Consider the following 17,208-nt stretch of genomic DNA (forward strand, 5'->3'; position numbering starts at 1 on the left):
CTTGGAGCAGGATCTTAGACCTATGACAAGTTTTGAATCAAATTAGAGGAAAAGTGAAACAGCTGCTTTTGGATAAACACATACCATCACATTGTGTCCTGTCTGGTGTCTGGACATCCTCCAGACCCAGTAAAGCCCTTTGGCTTGCTTTGAGATGGAGAAAAAAAATACAGAACTGCACACTTAAGTATATCATTCTAGGGCCTGGTTGAGCATATCAAAAATAAAACACAATATCAAAAACCCACTTTAAAAAAAAGTTAATTTGTGTCTCAGTCCAGTGGCCACTTGAAAGGAGCCCGATGGAAATGTCGTCTGATCTTATTTATTCCAGTGCCTCATGACCATGGAAGAATTTCCATTTGGTGACTACAGCAGGCAAAGGCATGAATTGCACAACGAAGACTTTTTAATGATTCATAACCTAAGTTTACGACACAGTGTCAGAGGGATTACATTCATGTTTTTCTTCAAGGGACTGGCAACCAAGGTCAGGCCCTTTGGGAGAAGTTTCCAGAGCCACATATTCTCTGAGACGAGTCACTCCACAAAGTAAATCACATCAGCATGACTGATTGTTTTCATGAGCATTATTGAACGTGGTCAGAATCTTTTAGGTCACAATAAAACAACACCAGAGTTGGACACTGAAACATATTTGTTACAAATTAGTCAAATGTTTAATGCGCTGTTCCTGTTGGCTTTCGCTTGATCAGATAAATGAAGTCCAGTAATCAAAAGGACACACTGAGGCAATGAATCTTATCACAGGAAGGAGAGGAAATTGCTCATGAAGGAGAGATAGCGCTGCAGCCCTATTCATAGGCAGATGTGCTTATTTAAACATGCTTACAAGAGCTGGATCTGGAAATACAAAAAACATTTTAACTCCAATGTTAAGCGAGAATCTTGCTTACTTGAAAGGGGAAAAAAATGGACCACAGTATACTACCAGTTTAGTTAAACATCAGGCAGTTTAGTGTAGATGTGACACAGATTCTAAGCCAAAAAACCCAAACTGCAATCATCCTCATAACATTTAAGGCTTTGAGCAATCTGTGGTCATCATAGTTTACACGATGGGGTCGGCACTCAGCCACTGTTGAGTTGCTATTGGTAAATAACCAGTGGCGCTCTACTATGAGTGTCGTCATTTTTTGGTGCTCTCTTCTGTCTTACATTAGAGGAAAACCTGGGCCACCCACATTCTTGGTACATTAGATGAGCGCATGAACAGAGAGCTATACCGAGGAAAGTTCCATCTGCTGAGTTTCTTTAAACAACATTAATGAACAAGTTGGAGAGGAGTAGGTGGGGGTTGGAGCAGGGGCACCTAAGACTGCTCTTCTGTGGGAGCCTGGGTCAGACTTGACGACAGAGTACAGGCTGCAGGACCAGACACTGGAACGCTAACCTGTTATTGTCCCTGAGCATTTAAACACCGCCTGGTGTAGAGTGGGAGGCGACGGAAGGCTCAAATCAAAGCCAACATCATAAACATAAAGGAGGAAAATGAATACCTGCAGCAGAAAATGTCACCGTGGCCTTTGTAATTTGTCCCTTCTTGGCAACTTTTAATGATCATGCAAGTGTGGGGATATGACTTGATGTCTTTTAATATTAGGCTTCATGCTGTTGTGTGGTGCACGCTGCGGCATTAGAGGAAAGCTACGAGTGAGCATCAGCCGGCTTGAAAGAACTTTACCTCCAACCTTCTGGACTCGCTTATTAAAAGGATTTGATCCGGGGATTCACATGCGTACAAAAAGATAAACAAAAGCACAGCGTATACTGCACTGAGGTTTATTTAGCTATACTTAAAACACACATTTGTCACAATCTGACATTCTCCTGGCAAGCGGAAAGAGTTCTTCATGAGCACATAGATGAAGAGGAGAGCAGTTGAAAATGCAATTGTCATATGTCCCCTTCCAGAAGCCTTTCTCAATCCCAAATGCTCCACAATACTCCACCAACACCAAACAATAACATTGCAATTACTCTAAATCATACAGTACTGTCCCAACCACTCTGAGGCAAGGTTTGGAACTGAAATGAATCTGAATTTATTTTTGTATCACTGTGTGCAGATGGCCAAAAGACTACATTTTTGGCCTACATTTGTCTTCCTTTGAAGGAAAAAAAAAAATGCTGCCATACATTAGCGCTTCACATCTGGTTTGCATTGGGGAAACTATGCAGTTAACTCCTGTGTGCCAGTGGAGGTTTTTGGAGAGTCATTGCCTTGAGAATGCAAGAAAGGTTGTCTTTTTTTCTTTCTTTCTCTGTGCTGGTATTTGCTGGTAAATGTTTAGATGGCAGAGGGAAAACTGGAGCGAGGGTGAGAAAGGAGAAAACAAATCTTGAAAGTTAGCAAGAAAAAAAAAGTCTTGACAGTCTGGTAGTTGATCTTCGAATACACTCTGAGGTGGAAAACAGCGTGATGAGAGGAAAGGAAGGTGAGGAATGCAGAGACAATGGAGCTTAAAAGAATGCTTGATGAACAGACAGTGTTCAACAAATGGACTAAAAGCTGATGTCTGCAAAAAAAAAAACGGTGCAGTCATAAAGATAAGCATATTGTATACTGTGAAAGGAAACCCAAGAAAGGTGCTGAAAGATCTCAGGGTAACAGTTACATTTTCTGGGAGTTTCACTCAGTGATTTGAGGTGGCTGCTGGTTTCAGAATAAATAAATTAATCGGGTTTGTTCTGAGGCTTCTGTCTATCTGTATGAGTGGATTTAGTAGTATTTGAAAGGTTTGGAAGCAGAGTGGTCTAATCCACTTTCTGCAGTTTTTGAGAAAAATACTGTAGGTTCAAAGCTTTTTATTTTCAAGAATGATCTCACATTCGAAGTGCCATTGTAATGCTATATATGGGTTCTGGGTTAGACCATTTTGTCACTAAAATCTAGACCATAAAATATAACTATAATTATTTTCAAAAAACTAAGTTTGGATTTTTTGTGAGTTAGACCACTCTGCTTCTAACCCCCTCACTTATCTTTGAACAAATGCAGCCATTCAGCCCAGGATCCCTGTTACTCTAAAGTTTCCCATGGCAGATTTGTGCCCAAACATGGCTATCTTAGTCACTATCCTGCTATCTTAACATCCTCTCTGTCATTGTCAACCCCTTTGAAATGTGAAGCGTTCACTGTTTGGTTGAAAACTATCTCAATTTTAACACATGCCTTGTTTTGCTAAGAAAATGTGGATCTGCATATTGTTTGAATAAATGTTTTCACAATTTAAAGTGCCATTCTTAATACATATATTCAACATGTGGAGCACGGCCCAGCCTCCATTTAAAGCTGAGCAGACAGAGGAGTATGAATAGTGAGGTCAGGGTACTTCCACTTGCAAGCTGGATGATTCAGTTACTGGTTTGCAAGCCCCGGGAGAGGATGTTGTTTTCACAAGACCAACCTCCAGAGGGGGAACAGAAAGAGCCCTTCTGATGCAATATCTTCAGTAGTAAAACAGAAAGATAATTTTGTCTGGGTCTTTGTACCTTTACTGCATAGCCAGGAAGAGTCAGCAGATATTTCTCAAGTCACTCCAATGGAAAAACGCCTCTTAACTGTCCTCATAAATAAAATCAACTCCTTTAAACTGTCAAAGCCATGAGATTTAGAGGGAAATTTGGCAAACTCCTTCTATTTACACAGGACCTAACGTGAATTTGTGGCACGTGCATTTGACCTATTGCTATAAAGCTTGAAACTCTCAAATCAGATTGACTTTGTTGTCGGTGCTTTCTGATATGACAGAAAACTGGTCATGGTGTCATGGACATTTCTCTCTTTCTTGCCTTTCTGTTGTGTCTTTATTGTTACTACTTTGGTGCAAGTATGTGCTGTACAACTTTTGGCCTTGAAATAAGCATAAATATTGTCTTTGCTTTGGTTAAAGTGGAAAATTGGGACATTTCACTCGCATGGTGAGACATTTTTCCATTACTAAAATTTTAAAAAAGAAGCATTACCAAATATGTACAAACACATAAAAACATTTGCACTTCTAGTTTTGCGAGGACACTTACTAGCACAATGCATTCCTTTACCCTTCTTCCCAAACTTAATGATCACAATAAATGCTCAACCTGAACATTTACCTTTGGTTAAGTTTAATCATAACAATATAATGAAGTCTTAATAGGCTCATGTACACATATGTAAGAGAAAGAAAGTGAGTTAGATAGAGACAAGTCTTTCACTAGAGGGAGATAAAGAAGAAAAAAAAACTCTAATTCCACTTTTTAAGCTCAGCTGCTTCCTGTTTTCAGTGAACATACACTCATTCGATCTTGGTTACAATGTGATCCAACACTCTTCCTTATGAAATTAGCTAATTATATGCTAGCATATAATTTAAAACTTAGTACATAAACATAACCTAACAGCTGAGAAAGCACAGAGAGCCTAAATATAATGTCTGCGTCACTATTTTGACTTTGAAGCCTTCTGACTACTGCTGTTTACACACTAGCTTTGGCATTATTGGTCACACCCGGGGCTGAACACCACTGTGAACCAAATGACACAAAATGGCTCCTCCAGACTCCTGGTCATTCCCAGGTGGTCTCCTAATGCTGCTGAGTCAGCACAACTAGCCAGGGCATCAAAGAAACGGACTGGAAGGTTTTGCAGGCCGCACACTCAGCAATCTAAGCATGCCACACACAACTGCACATTACACACCCACAACTGCAAGCAATTATTTATAACTCATTCAGACTTGTGGCTCGTGGCTGCAGCGATGACACCTGACCTTGAGGTTAATGCCCAGACAAGAAGGTGTGTCTTGTTTTCCTTTCTTTAAACATACATCCCAACATCCCCAGACATGAATATTCAGAATGTTGTTATAAGCAGGTGGATGTTTCCAGTTTCTGTGTGCAGAGGGCTTTCGTGGGTTTTACACATTATAGGCAAGCAGCAACACTCTACATTCTCGACAACAGCTGCACAAATGATTTTCCACAAGCGCAACAGACTAAAATACTCACCCCTTTCCCCCCTTTGACTCTGTAACCCTGAGAAGCCTTCATTTTCTTTCTTTAAAAAAAAAAAAGCATTACGCTGGCTAAGAAAAGTGAGAGGAACCTGCCAAATGTGAACCGGCTGGGATAAATATCTTAGAAGTCATTTCCAGTATATGTAGCCATTTTTTCCCTTCTCAGATACATCTCCATGGCAACTTATAAACAGTGCCCTCATTCTGTATGACCATAAACCTCCTGGCAGTGACGTGTTGCTCTTGTTTCCTCCTGCAGAGCGATGACTGAAGGCAGAAAGCAGCGTTTTAATAGGGATGCTGTGGTAATGTGAAAATTGACATGCTACTGATGTAACGTATGACTAATTTTGATCACTCAGGCAGATTTTAGACTCTTAGCTATCTATACAATGGAGCGTATAATGCAAATGTAAAAAAGTGTGCCTAGAATAAATCAATTTAACAGTAGAGTTCAATATATACTGTTATACCGTGTACTGTACATAAAACCAGTGATCTAAAAATAGGCAGGATAATGTGGGTTGACCTCTGAAACGCCGCTGTACACCATTTTCCTGTCATAAAAACAGAATGTCTACTTCCTTTTGGTCTGAGAACCATATGCAGTTTCATTTCCTACTGGGCAATGACCCCTTTCTCCAGAATGGGGTTGATAACAATGAGAAGTCCGACACAGTATGCAAACACTCCGTGCTTCTTCCTGCTACCCCAAACACAGAGATCTCTGGGACTTCTCAAAAAGATGGTCACACATTTTGCAAACACACAGTCACAATGAAAAACAGCCGTATTATGTCTAAACACACTGACACAGTTCCGCAGAAGGACAAAGTCAAGGAGACACAGACGCACCTGCAGCCGCTTGCAAGAAGTAGAAGTCACACACCTACAGTATTATGCATGCACACATGCACACACATCAGCACGCAAAGCTGAGGGTAGACAGAGGGATCAAAGAAAAAATAAATGCAGCAGCCAAACAGGGGGACAATGAGTGACTTGTACACAAAGAGCACACACAGTGAGCAGCTGCATACACACACCCGCAGTTTGTTCAAGTCTGTTTGTGGGGACTTCCTGTTGAGCGTAATTACCTCTCATGCTCACAATCCCTGGCTTTTTTGTTCACATAAATGACTCTGATATGATCAAAAACAATCTGATGTATTTGGGAAATTAGCTTCAAACAAAAAGGGAAGATCTTGGTAACAATAATCTGAACACATGAAGTAGATGATGTGCTCTGGGGCTGATGACTGCGCAGTCCTCAACTAAAACAACCAAATGATGGAAGCCTTTTGAAGCAATGATGTCATGAGTGTTAAGATTAGAGACCGGAGAAGGGGATTTAAACTGCAAGGGATGACAAAAATCAGTTTCCATTCAGACTCTACTGAGATACCATAAATTTCCCTTCATTATTCTGCACACTAATGCAAAAAAAAAGAAAAAAAGAACTGCATAGGAACAAATCTCTCGTGACCCAATTCTTATGATCCAGAGAAGGGCCACCTCCTTTTCCTCTCTGTCAGTCTCCATGTTTGCTTTGACCTTCAGATAGGTTACTGGGAAGCAAGTCACATGTACAATGGATGTTCCGGCAGTACCTTTTTGCTTGTTGGAAACCAAACACACTCTGATGAATTGCTACAAAATCAGGAAGTGTATATACGTGCGCGGTAGACTAGCGGAGGTTAGTGACCTTGAGGTCATTCATCCCCCTCGCCATGCTGCCAGGAGAATGTCTCGGTGCTGAAATGCTGCAGGCAGGCCGTGTGGCTGCAATGAGCTCACTTCAAAGGTGTCCATAAATCATGCTGCCATACATCCAGGACGGCCTCCACCCTCGGCTCCCCATGTCCCTCAGTCGCTCTCCCACCTACCCTTTTCTCCGCTGCCTTCCCGTAGAGGTTGAGATCTCGTGCTCGAGTGCATTACAAGTTCTTACTTGTCATTTGTGTTTTGAGCATTCGCATCCACCCACAGTGTCAGAATAGTATAGTTAGAGGAATTTAATTGTGTCGCGACCTAGCACTGAGCATGTCATGTTGAATCAATCATAGCAGAAGATCAAGGAAGCAGTGGAGTGATAGCAGTGGATGTAAACATGTTCTCAGCTAAAACTGATTAGTGTCGGTATCAAAAAAACAGCATTCCCTTTGATAGACAATAGATCTAGGTGGATTTATCGGAGGCTAATTTAAGTCTCAATGAGAGCTGCAAGTTCAGAAATCCTATAGCTAGTTTCTCGACTTTGCCAGAAGAGAGCCGCAATCCGTCAGGTCCTTATCTCAGGGTGTCACACACTGGGATCTCTTTATCATGCAGCCATGCAAAACACCATTCATCTTCCCCCCCTAATTCATTATCGGTGATAAAATGCAAAGTCTCAGCTGCAGTTGTTAAATGGAGAGACGACGTGAAAACAGGTGCTTTGGTAAACACTGATAGCGTGGCTGAATTATGTTGCTTCCCAAGCAGACCTGTCTATCTCTTTCAATCTATTAACCACGGCTCTCACCCGACTCTTGTCCGACCTCATTCTGCTTTTATCCTGCTCCTCTTTCCTATATAGGAGAATTCTCGGCTTAGAGGGATTTGGAAACAACGTTGAACACAAAGCAGACACAAACAAAGTGAGAAGCTAGCTGAAACCACAAGGTTCTTGTCACGGCTCTGCAGACTGTTCATCAATCAAGTGAAGTGTAAATGTATGTCACGCACCATGTAAATTAACGGCTTATATGCTCCACCTATTGGACCAGCAGGATCCAGTGACGCAGGCAGGAGAAGGTTCAAAGCTACACGCTATACAAGGTTGTGCAGAGGCAGTATGACAGACTTCAACCCAATCACTACAAGCAAGACATGATGTGACCAATCACCGTCATCGCGTATGACTTCTCACACTATCAGACGCTTTTTGCTCCGTTCAGCAATCATTAAACCTTAAACAGTTTCCACTCACCAGTGTTGGGAAAGCGTGCAACGGGATGAGGGATGGGGGCTTTTAAGGGGGGTTGAATACTTCCACAGTGAAGTCATGGTGCTTGTGTCATTGGCCCTCTGCTGTGCTTTGCTCACCGTCTGGCCCGCATTTTACCCATTGATCTAATTTCCACTGCCAGCATTGGATGTGGTTGTGTTTGAAGCTGAATGCTAAGGCCCATTAAAGCGCTGACAGAATTGCAAACGTATGGTGGACCTTAGGACAAGTAAAGAAGAAAACAACTCAGAGATGCTTGCCAGACTCCTGTGAAGAATGGAGTAAACAGAACGTAAAGTTTTGAGTGACGTTCGGTGGGGTGGGAAAATGTGCAACCGTGTGCACACCGGGTGTTAACCAGCTTCTTGCATCCTAGTGCTGTGCTGGTCTAAACTGATATATACTAAAATGTCAATAAATTAGAATTTTCCTTTCTTGGTGAGATCACAAATATCCTCTCTTATCAGACTGAGATGTACTCTGATCAATTTTTAATTATTTTTTGATTATATATGAACTGCCTCCCACTTGTTTGAACAGCTTGTGCTTCTCATTGGCCCAGCATTTGACAGTTGATGCCCACCTATATAGCATCTGTGTGTAGACTGGTGGCAGAGATGTGCTACATTTGCACTTTGCTGCCGCTAATGTGGTCAAGCGTCATCTCTGTAGGTGGTTTGGCTGAATGCCCGAGACACGTGTACACTACATCAAGCTGCTGGTTGTAATGGGGGTTCATGCCTGTCATGATTTCTCCAACATCACAGTATTTCTAGACATAGTGGCAGAGAGCTGCACAGTAACTCAATGCTTAAATACCACCACGTACATCTCACTATGGTTATGTGCAAGAAGTGAAATCCCTACCCAAGTAAAAAACTTTTTAACATTTCTTGAAGACTGATGACAATGAGGCACAGATATCTCTTTTTCTTTTTTTTTCTTTTATCCTCAAATAGAATCAAATTGCTACAAAAGCACACCAAGTTGCTATTCTTCTACACTTCACTTTGCCTCTGTTATACGTATTGAAGTATCATGTGCACAGCAGCAAAGGCCATTCTGTAAAGCCATCTATGTTTTACCAGTTGCAGCAGCCAGACAGAGTTTGGGGTTTTGTTCATATATAATAAGTATTGTGCATTGTGATTATAGACATGTTTTTTGTGGGTTTTGTTGTAGCAACTGAACATGAAAACGGTCAGACCACAGGACTGCAATCTTAAATAGAAATCTAATAAAAGTAAATGTATTTGAAGATGTTTGTAAAATACATGAAAACTCTATTGTGTTTCCTACTGCCTATGTAATTTCCAAGCAGTAGAAATTTCTACTTGCAGTTCCTGGGGAAATATGTGAGTTTTCTTCGTATGCTGCAGTTGAACAATAAAAGTTGAAATTCATGAGGCAGGGGGGCTCAGTGTTGTACGTGAGGACCGATGTTTGGACATGGATGGACGACCCTGAGGGGTTTTGTATCTCGAGGGTCTTCCAGCACCAGATGATTATGCTAAATACCAGTCAAAGCACAACAATACCAACAGAATTCTCTGGTGCAGGAGGTCTGTGAGTCATTTCGTAACTGTATTAAATGTAAATGATGGCCCTCTGGACTGAGTTATGTCCGATCACTACAAACATCCTGAGCCCAATACGATCTGCTGGTTGTGAACACACTGTCAAACAAAGCAGTACTTCACTGTAATGATCTCTCTTCACCACTTTCAAGGGCTTTTATCGCATGAGGTGAATGAAAGATGATGTCTGATGTGTGGGGGGACTCGCAACATGTTTTTTGGCTTGTGTACATGTATTGTGATAAGAGTAAACAGTTGAATTTTCTGCAGATTTATGGAACCTTTCCAGGATGGAAAGGTAGCACACAGAGTAAACTATACACAGCAGGGACTTGCATTTGTCTTCGATTACACCTTCCTGTGACAGCTCATTGAGTGATGTGCCTGTAAACCATAATAATGTGCTCTGGCCACTCCTCTCCATCTTATCCTTTCTCTTCAGCTTCAACTTAAGAAGCCACAATATCCCTCCTTAGTTCCCTCTTACTTGCCCCTGTTGTACATCACTGTCCGCTTCTATTTGAAGGAGCTGACATCCTTTTATAGCCACGTGAAGGCCACTTTCTGCCATTTATGGCTCCTCCAAGGCCCTACATGGGGGCCGGTCAGTATCCCATGAAGGTGAGAGAAGACAGGAAGGCAAAGGAGGCCAAGAGACCGCCTGCCTACTTCCTACTTCTAATCACTGCACTTTGACAGCTTTACAATCAATGCCAAAGTGTGCCTAAGCAGTGCCAAGCACATTCTCCTTTGCATATTTTCAAAATTGTCATATACAGCTCAGTTTAGTCACTGATATAGATCCACACCTCAGCATATGTAACAAGTCTGGCTTGTCTCAGCCTGTCTGCTGTGAAGACTCTGCTATTGTCTCTACAACGGAGCCACAGAAACAAAAGTGAGAGGCTGAAACAATGTAAGCATGCGTGCATGCCAGTAAATACTAGTGAGCAAAAGACATAAAAGCACGATGATGGAGAGAGATGGCGCAAGACATTCTCGGTAAGGAGTCACATTCTTGATCACTTGCTAGTTTCATCATGCAGAGCAGGCATTTTTACAGTGTTTACTTTTAGCGAGGGGAATGCTCTGTCTCACAGCTGCACTCTAAATAAACAGTGCTGTATTTATCGGAGACAAGATAATACACTTCTAATCTGAACAAGTAACAGCTTTTCATGCACTCCAACATGTCAGGTCCTTGTAGTTCATTCCTGAAAGAAAGTTGTGCAACAACACAGAGAACATTTGTGCACCTTCAAATAGAAAAATAAAAAAGTGCACGTGCTAAACACCAGTGCTTTGCCCACACCCAAACTGGCTTGATTGCACTTTGTTGTGACATCACAGCCTGGGTTCGTTCCTAGCAGATGTGGGAACCAACCCCATTAAGTATTTGGGAAGCAATCAACACCAATGCAGTTGGCATTGTGGCAAACTGAAGTTACAAGCCATATAAAGACACAACTGCCACAGCAGCGGGGGATGAAGGTGGAAATACGGTAGTAGCATGGTGGAGCAAACATTGCACGTACACAGAGCCAAGGTTTAATTACCTCTCCAAGACATCTGTTTTGAGAAGTCCTGCTAGCAAGTTGTTGGAGAGAAATACTTTGTTAACAACCCTCTCTCTCTCGGGGTTACAGTGTTTTGAAAGGTGGCATTTTGAGCTTCAGGCATTGTGCCCTTGTTTGATGCCTGCTGTGTATCACTGTGTGGTTAAGAACTGCTGGCCACATGCTTTCAGATTATTGCCCAATTAAGCCAGTGTACAAGAACATTCAATGGGAGGGATGACGACATTGCTGCTTCCACAAAAAACAAAACCGTTCTGTCGGTTCTACATGGGCTGCTGGTTGCCGTTTAAATTATTGTACACTTACTCATACTGTAGCTATTTTTTATAACATGTCCCAACTTAAAGAAACCCTAGTGGGTTGGGGTGTCAGCCAGCCTCAATGATTTGTTGTTGAATTCTTTACTACGTTTACAGTAAGTATGAAAACAGCATTTTAATGGTGATCCTTCTCTGACAGAAGCTATGGTAATCATCATAATGGTTAGTGGACCCATCAATAAAACATTATCCAGAAGATCTCTCTCTCTTATCCCAGACATAAAGATGTGGTGTTACAGTATGAAGTGTAACCCTTGGCTCTTTATTTTGTCATCTGTCTTAGCAGAGACATATCAGGGTAGAATAACATCTTATTACCGTGTGTTCTGGAGAAGTTCTCCTCACTCCACATTCTTCTCCTCAAGTGCCTCCATTACCAAAGGCTATCCTATGATTTAGCCACATCCCAACATAACCATTAGTTATACGAATTTATAATGCACATTGCATTACCCGTTTTATAAAACCACTGCAATTTGTCCACAGACTTGAAATGTGTGCGTCTCTCTCAGTCCTTCCTTCTCCCTGCTCCTCCATGTGACTTGCAACATTTATTCCCTGTATAGACATGCTCTGCTTTGCCAGGGTAACAACTTTTAGGGTGCCAATGTATTGAGCAAACTATGACATTATGCAATTGCGTACAAATTTTGGCAGAGGTTTATTTATCCTACAACAGAGGTAAAGGACTTCCTGTTCCCAGGAACAAACCTATGCAGGTTGGATACGTTATAGAGGACTTGATAACCGTCACATTCTTTTCCTCAGATCCTGTGAATTTGTACGTGCCACACACTTCTGTTGCATGACACTACCGTCCTCCCTTTAGGCGAGGGTGCAGAAAAACAGTCACGGCTGACTCACACATTTCTCTAACGCAAGACGAAATGTGATGATGCAGCAGTGAATCGACAAGATCCCTGCACCCAAACAACATCTGCTCTGTGTGAGACAGTGTAGAGGAAATACTGATAAGGTAGAAACAGGTTCCATTCATTCAGTGCGTAATAAATGTAACAGACAGCTGCAGAAGAATGGAGTCAATCAAGTGAAAGGAGGAGTGAGGCAAAACATTGCCCCATTCTTTCATGGCATATAATTAGTTTATATTAAACAAGTAGGTGTGTAGTTATGAGGCATCTGTAATTCTGTGCTTACAACTTGGTATTTCCTCTCAAAACATTATTTCCTTTGAGAGCAGCAGGTAAGTGCTAGGTATAGACCTGTAATTGTATCCCTCAAGGAACATAATTACCCCATTAGCACAGAGTCAGTTACCTTTCACACTCCGTAGCTGCCCATAGAAACTTTATGTTCTCTTTACATAAAATCTCACATAGACCGAACGCTGTGATGGAGAGTCCTGAGAAAGAAGAGAGGGAAAGCGTGTGAGGCGAGGTGACTGGATTGTGAGGGGGGCATATTACCTCCCACAGGGGCCCTGGCTCAAAGGATCGAGTTTCAGACGTTTACCAACAAAGCATCCATGGAGGAAGTCTCGCGACCCTCACAATAACACCACAGCACCTGGCCATCCCCACACAGGAAACCTGAGGTCACTTCCCCCCTATCAGGGAATGCAGACACACTCCTGCTGCCAGCCACGCGCCCCCACATCCTACTGAGGAGGAAGCTGACTACCAGCGGGAAAGACACACATTCAGACCACAAAGAAAATATAAACATGTATATCTAAATTACAAATATATATATGTAGTCTAGACCAAATGAATTCTTATGTTTTTTCTGCATATTTCATTCACAGACACACATGAGAGATGGGCTGGACAGGTTCTGTTAACACTGAAGCAGAAAGGGTTTCAATTTGCCTTATTTGGTCTCGTGTATAACACAGATGGGCTACTTTTTTTGATCAGTCGAAACAACTAAAAGCTGGATTGGGTTGCATTTTTAAAATTCTGATTGGAATTACCCAGATAAGAGTTTGAAAACACCCTAATAGCAACACTGGAGAGTTCAACTCATCAGAAAGTCAGCAATAAAATAGACAACAGGAGCATGCAAAGACAAAACAGCGAAAAACGACTATATGAGCAGCTAATACGAAGACATCATTGTATATTTGAAGATATGAAAACGCATGCGTTAACAAGCTTAAGCGTCTTAACTAAGCAGCATCACATTCTCAGATTTATCAAACTGCACCCTTTAAAACAATGTGGCGTAAAGAAATCACAAAATGACAAAGTATGCCCGGTGCCCTCTGTCACACCACAGACTGACGGACAGCTGCATAATGTCAAAAAGAAAACTACTTCAACACAAATCTAAATTCTGCTCCCAAACCACCTGCAAGCACTTGACCGCCGATTCCTCCATCATTAACATTGGCCCAGTTTCAAACAGTGCCAGCACATAAAACCAGCCACAACCAGTCCGAGTCATTTAGTTGCAGTTCCACTGCAGTTTAAAGCTGGCTGGGGTCCAACCGCCAACCTAACCTTTCGAAAACATAGAGACCTCCGAAGAATGTGACCATGGTCAATGAAACAGAGAGAGAGAGAGGAAGAGGGGAAGAGGGAAAAAAGCAAACAAATACATTATACAGCCCGTGGGCTCCGTCAAGGCAAACTTCCCAGATGCTAAATGGGACAGAATGACTGGCTTTTGGCTGCTAGGACATTATTTCTGGTTGCTACTCTGACCAAGAGTTTCTGTAAAAATAACCTGTCAGTGGTGGAAGAACAGCCTAATTTCTCACAGATCCCTTCAAGGTGTAAATTCTGCAGCGTCAAACAGAAAAGAGAAGTGCTGTAGTAAATTTCATTGTAGTGATTTGTTAACTTTTTGTCTTCACGTTCAATCATACGCTATTCAAGATTTCAGCAATGACTACAACACAGTAGATTAATTAAATGGCAAAGGGAGGTAAATAATTAGACTTTTTGGTCAAATTTTCATTCTAAATTAAATCTTTGTCATTTAACAATGGATCAAGTGACTGCATGTACATTAAAGGGTTTGCTCATTGAGATGAGCCCACAGAGAATTAGCAGGAAATTCAACAGATCCATTCTGCCATGGAGCATGTCAACATCTTTCAGTTCATTGTTTTGGTCTGATCCCCAACTGTATTCCATTTGTTTGGCTTCTTCAGTCTCAGCTGCATGGAGATGCTTTTAGCAAAACAAGCACTGATATATTAAGAACACACAAAGTGTAAGGACTGAATAAACAATAAACAACTTAGAGTAACAGATTTTTTCAATCAAAAGCGAGCAGAGAGAAAAACTGAGCCCGAACAAAAGTGAATATTGCAGCTAGATTCACTGGGTGGCCTGCAACATGACTCCAAAGCAATAGCTCGCTTGCTTCCTACCTAGTGGATGTGTAAAACATGCAGCTGTAAGTTAACTATTCAAATTATGTGCTGCTGATAAGCAAATGTTATGTACAGATGTGGTTTACAGTTTGTTTCTGCTGTCGCCAAGTGACCTACAACTCAGTTACTGCAGATTTAATGGATGAAGAAATGCTTAAACGTGTGACACTTTCATTTTAAACCAAAACTGATCAAGTCCCTGCAAGTCAAAAGTCCATTAAAGTCGCTGAAATTTACTGAATATCCTTCCTGACTCAGTGGAACTACACTTAGCTCAGTTTGTCAGAATAAAAGTGTCCCACTTCAGTTTCTAAGATGACAGTAAATGTATTATCTGTGCAAAGTGCAAAAGGATTTCCTATTCTTAACACTTCCCAAAAACACTGTATCTAGTCCGCTTGCGCATCTAAATTCCACATCAGACGTCGCTAAAAGTTATTTCAACTGGAGCCGAGACAAAAGATGGAAGTATTCTGTGTGTTAAATGTAGACATGGATTTTTTTTTTTTTAATCTATCTTTTATCCTTGTTATCAAACCATATCTCACGTCAGGCTGCTTTACTTTCCCACTGATGCAACAGGTGAAACGTCAAACACATCGTCACGCGGATGACAGTACTACTCTGGGCTACGATGTGATGAGGTACGCCCAAAACAAACCCAGGAGCCGCAGCCCTGCACACCCATCCCAGACGCACACTACCATATCCCACTTCCTCCTGCCTGCTGAAGAAAAGACAAGTTTAGCCTGAGGGCCATTGCTCTCTGAGGCATTCACACGTTGCTCAGCTGGGAGCTTCTGTGACACAACAGTTGTTCCTTAATCCTTCCTCCACACAGTTCAGTGGGTCATGCAAGCCAATACAGACTGCTCCTGCACTGAGGGGGATCCTGTTTATTAGTGTTTTTGCCTCAATTGCATCTATATACAGTATATACATATATAAAGTATACTACACACAGTGCAGGAGAGACACTGAACTGAGCAGCAGGGAATAAAGAAAAAGGCAAAGAAATTAGAAAAACACATCGACAGACAGAAAATGTCCAGACCCCTTCACTTGTCTCAGTGTTTGTCTTTGCAGGCTTTTCCCCAGGCACTGTGTTTAACTGAGGAGAGGAGTATCAACACTTGTCATGATGTCAAGCCCACGCCTGCTGTAATCTTAACACACACACACTGATTTTTCACTAGACAGATAAAACTACATAAAACGCACACAGCAAATGTGATCTTAAGGTGTTACATTACAGATTTAAAGATCATGATAAGTGTGCAACCCCCTCCAGCACTACTGAAAGCAACCATTAAAACAATAATGAGACCTCAAAATTGTATGGGTGGTTATTTTTTTAAGGACAATTATTTCTGTTATTTGTAGATATAAGATGTAATCAAACATCTTAAGTCATTAACATTTTGAGTTCATTGATTGTTTCTGACATTCATTTTCAGGTGAATACAACATCCACAGCCACTATTATGACTATGATTGAATAGCAAGCCAATATTTCCATAACATAAAACACTTTTCTAAGCTATTTACATTTTTTCAGGGAAGTTTTCATTGTTTTGTAAACTTCCTCTGAGGCCCTATGACAGGTTAACACTGTGAAACGTGAAAAGGAAGGAAAATTGGAGTCCTACCAGGAGTAATGTCTGACGTCTGGAAGCAACTTTGCAACTTGACAGTGGTAACCCGCCTCCTTCTCTCTGTCAGATCAGGATCAGATCGGAGATCGCTCCTCCGACTGCTCAGGATCGTCGCTCGCCAGCCGTAAAACTTTTTTGTGTGTGTTTCTTCTGACTGTAGTCAAACCTCTGCCGCGAAGAGGGATGCAGCTTGCCGGCTACTTTTGTCCTACTACTGAGGAAGTTGCTGGTGAGTCACAAGATCCCGCCTTCCCAAAAAACATTCCTCCCTCCCTCCCTCGATCCAGCGACTTCAAACGAGCCCAGAGAGAAGTCCAGGCAGTGCAGGGTAGATCCCAGCAGGGCCCTTTGTCTCTAATGCGGTTTATTTTCTCTCACTTTTAACAGAATTATGTAGTGTAGTCGCATCAGTCTGCTTGAATAAGCCGAACTTGCATTTATCAAGTTTTCTGTACAACGGAATGTTGGCTCATTAGATTAGTACTTTGCAGCTCTTTAATTACTTTTTTCAATCACTCAATCAACTAATCATTGAATCAACAGAGATGGACACAAAGAAAATTACCAGCCAACCACAAATACTTGCAATTTTTGTATAATATATGCACAATTAATACATTTGGTGAGTCAACTTGGTCTTATTAGGCAAAAATAATTTTATATGAGTTTATATGTCCTTTAGTCTAAATGCTGTTTCAGACTCAGAAGTTATTTGGCTGAAACATT

The 17,208-nt window shown here is 41.6% G+C and overlaps 1 protein-coding gene across 1 annotated transcript in view; it reads right to left on the minus strand.

The window, feature by feature from the left end:
• fhl3a (four and a half LIM domains 3a) overlaps window positions 1–16,688 on the minus strand; it is a 28,983-nt gene extending 12,295 nt beyond the window's left edge. Inside the window, exon 1 of the mRNA XM_022213286.2 lies at window positions 16,477–16,688. The gene's annotated coding sequence lies outside the window, so the exon portion shown is untranslated. The remainder of the gene's footprint in view (window positions 1–16,476) is intronic.
• Between the last annotated feature and the right edge of the window lie 520 nt (window positions 16,689–17,208).

This window comes from Acanthochromis polyacanthus, chromosome 12 (assembly GCF_021347895.1).
Source record: "Acanthochromis polyacanthus isolate Apoly-LR-REF ecotype Palm Island chromosome 12, KAUST_Apoly_ChrSc, whole genome shotgun sequence".
Taxonomy (NCBI): domain Eukaryota; kingdom Metazoa; phylum Chordata; class Actinopteri; family Pomacentridae; genus Acanthochromis; species Acanthochromis polyacanthus.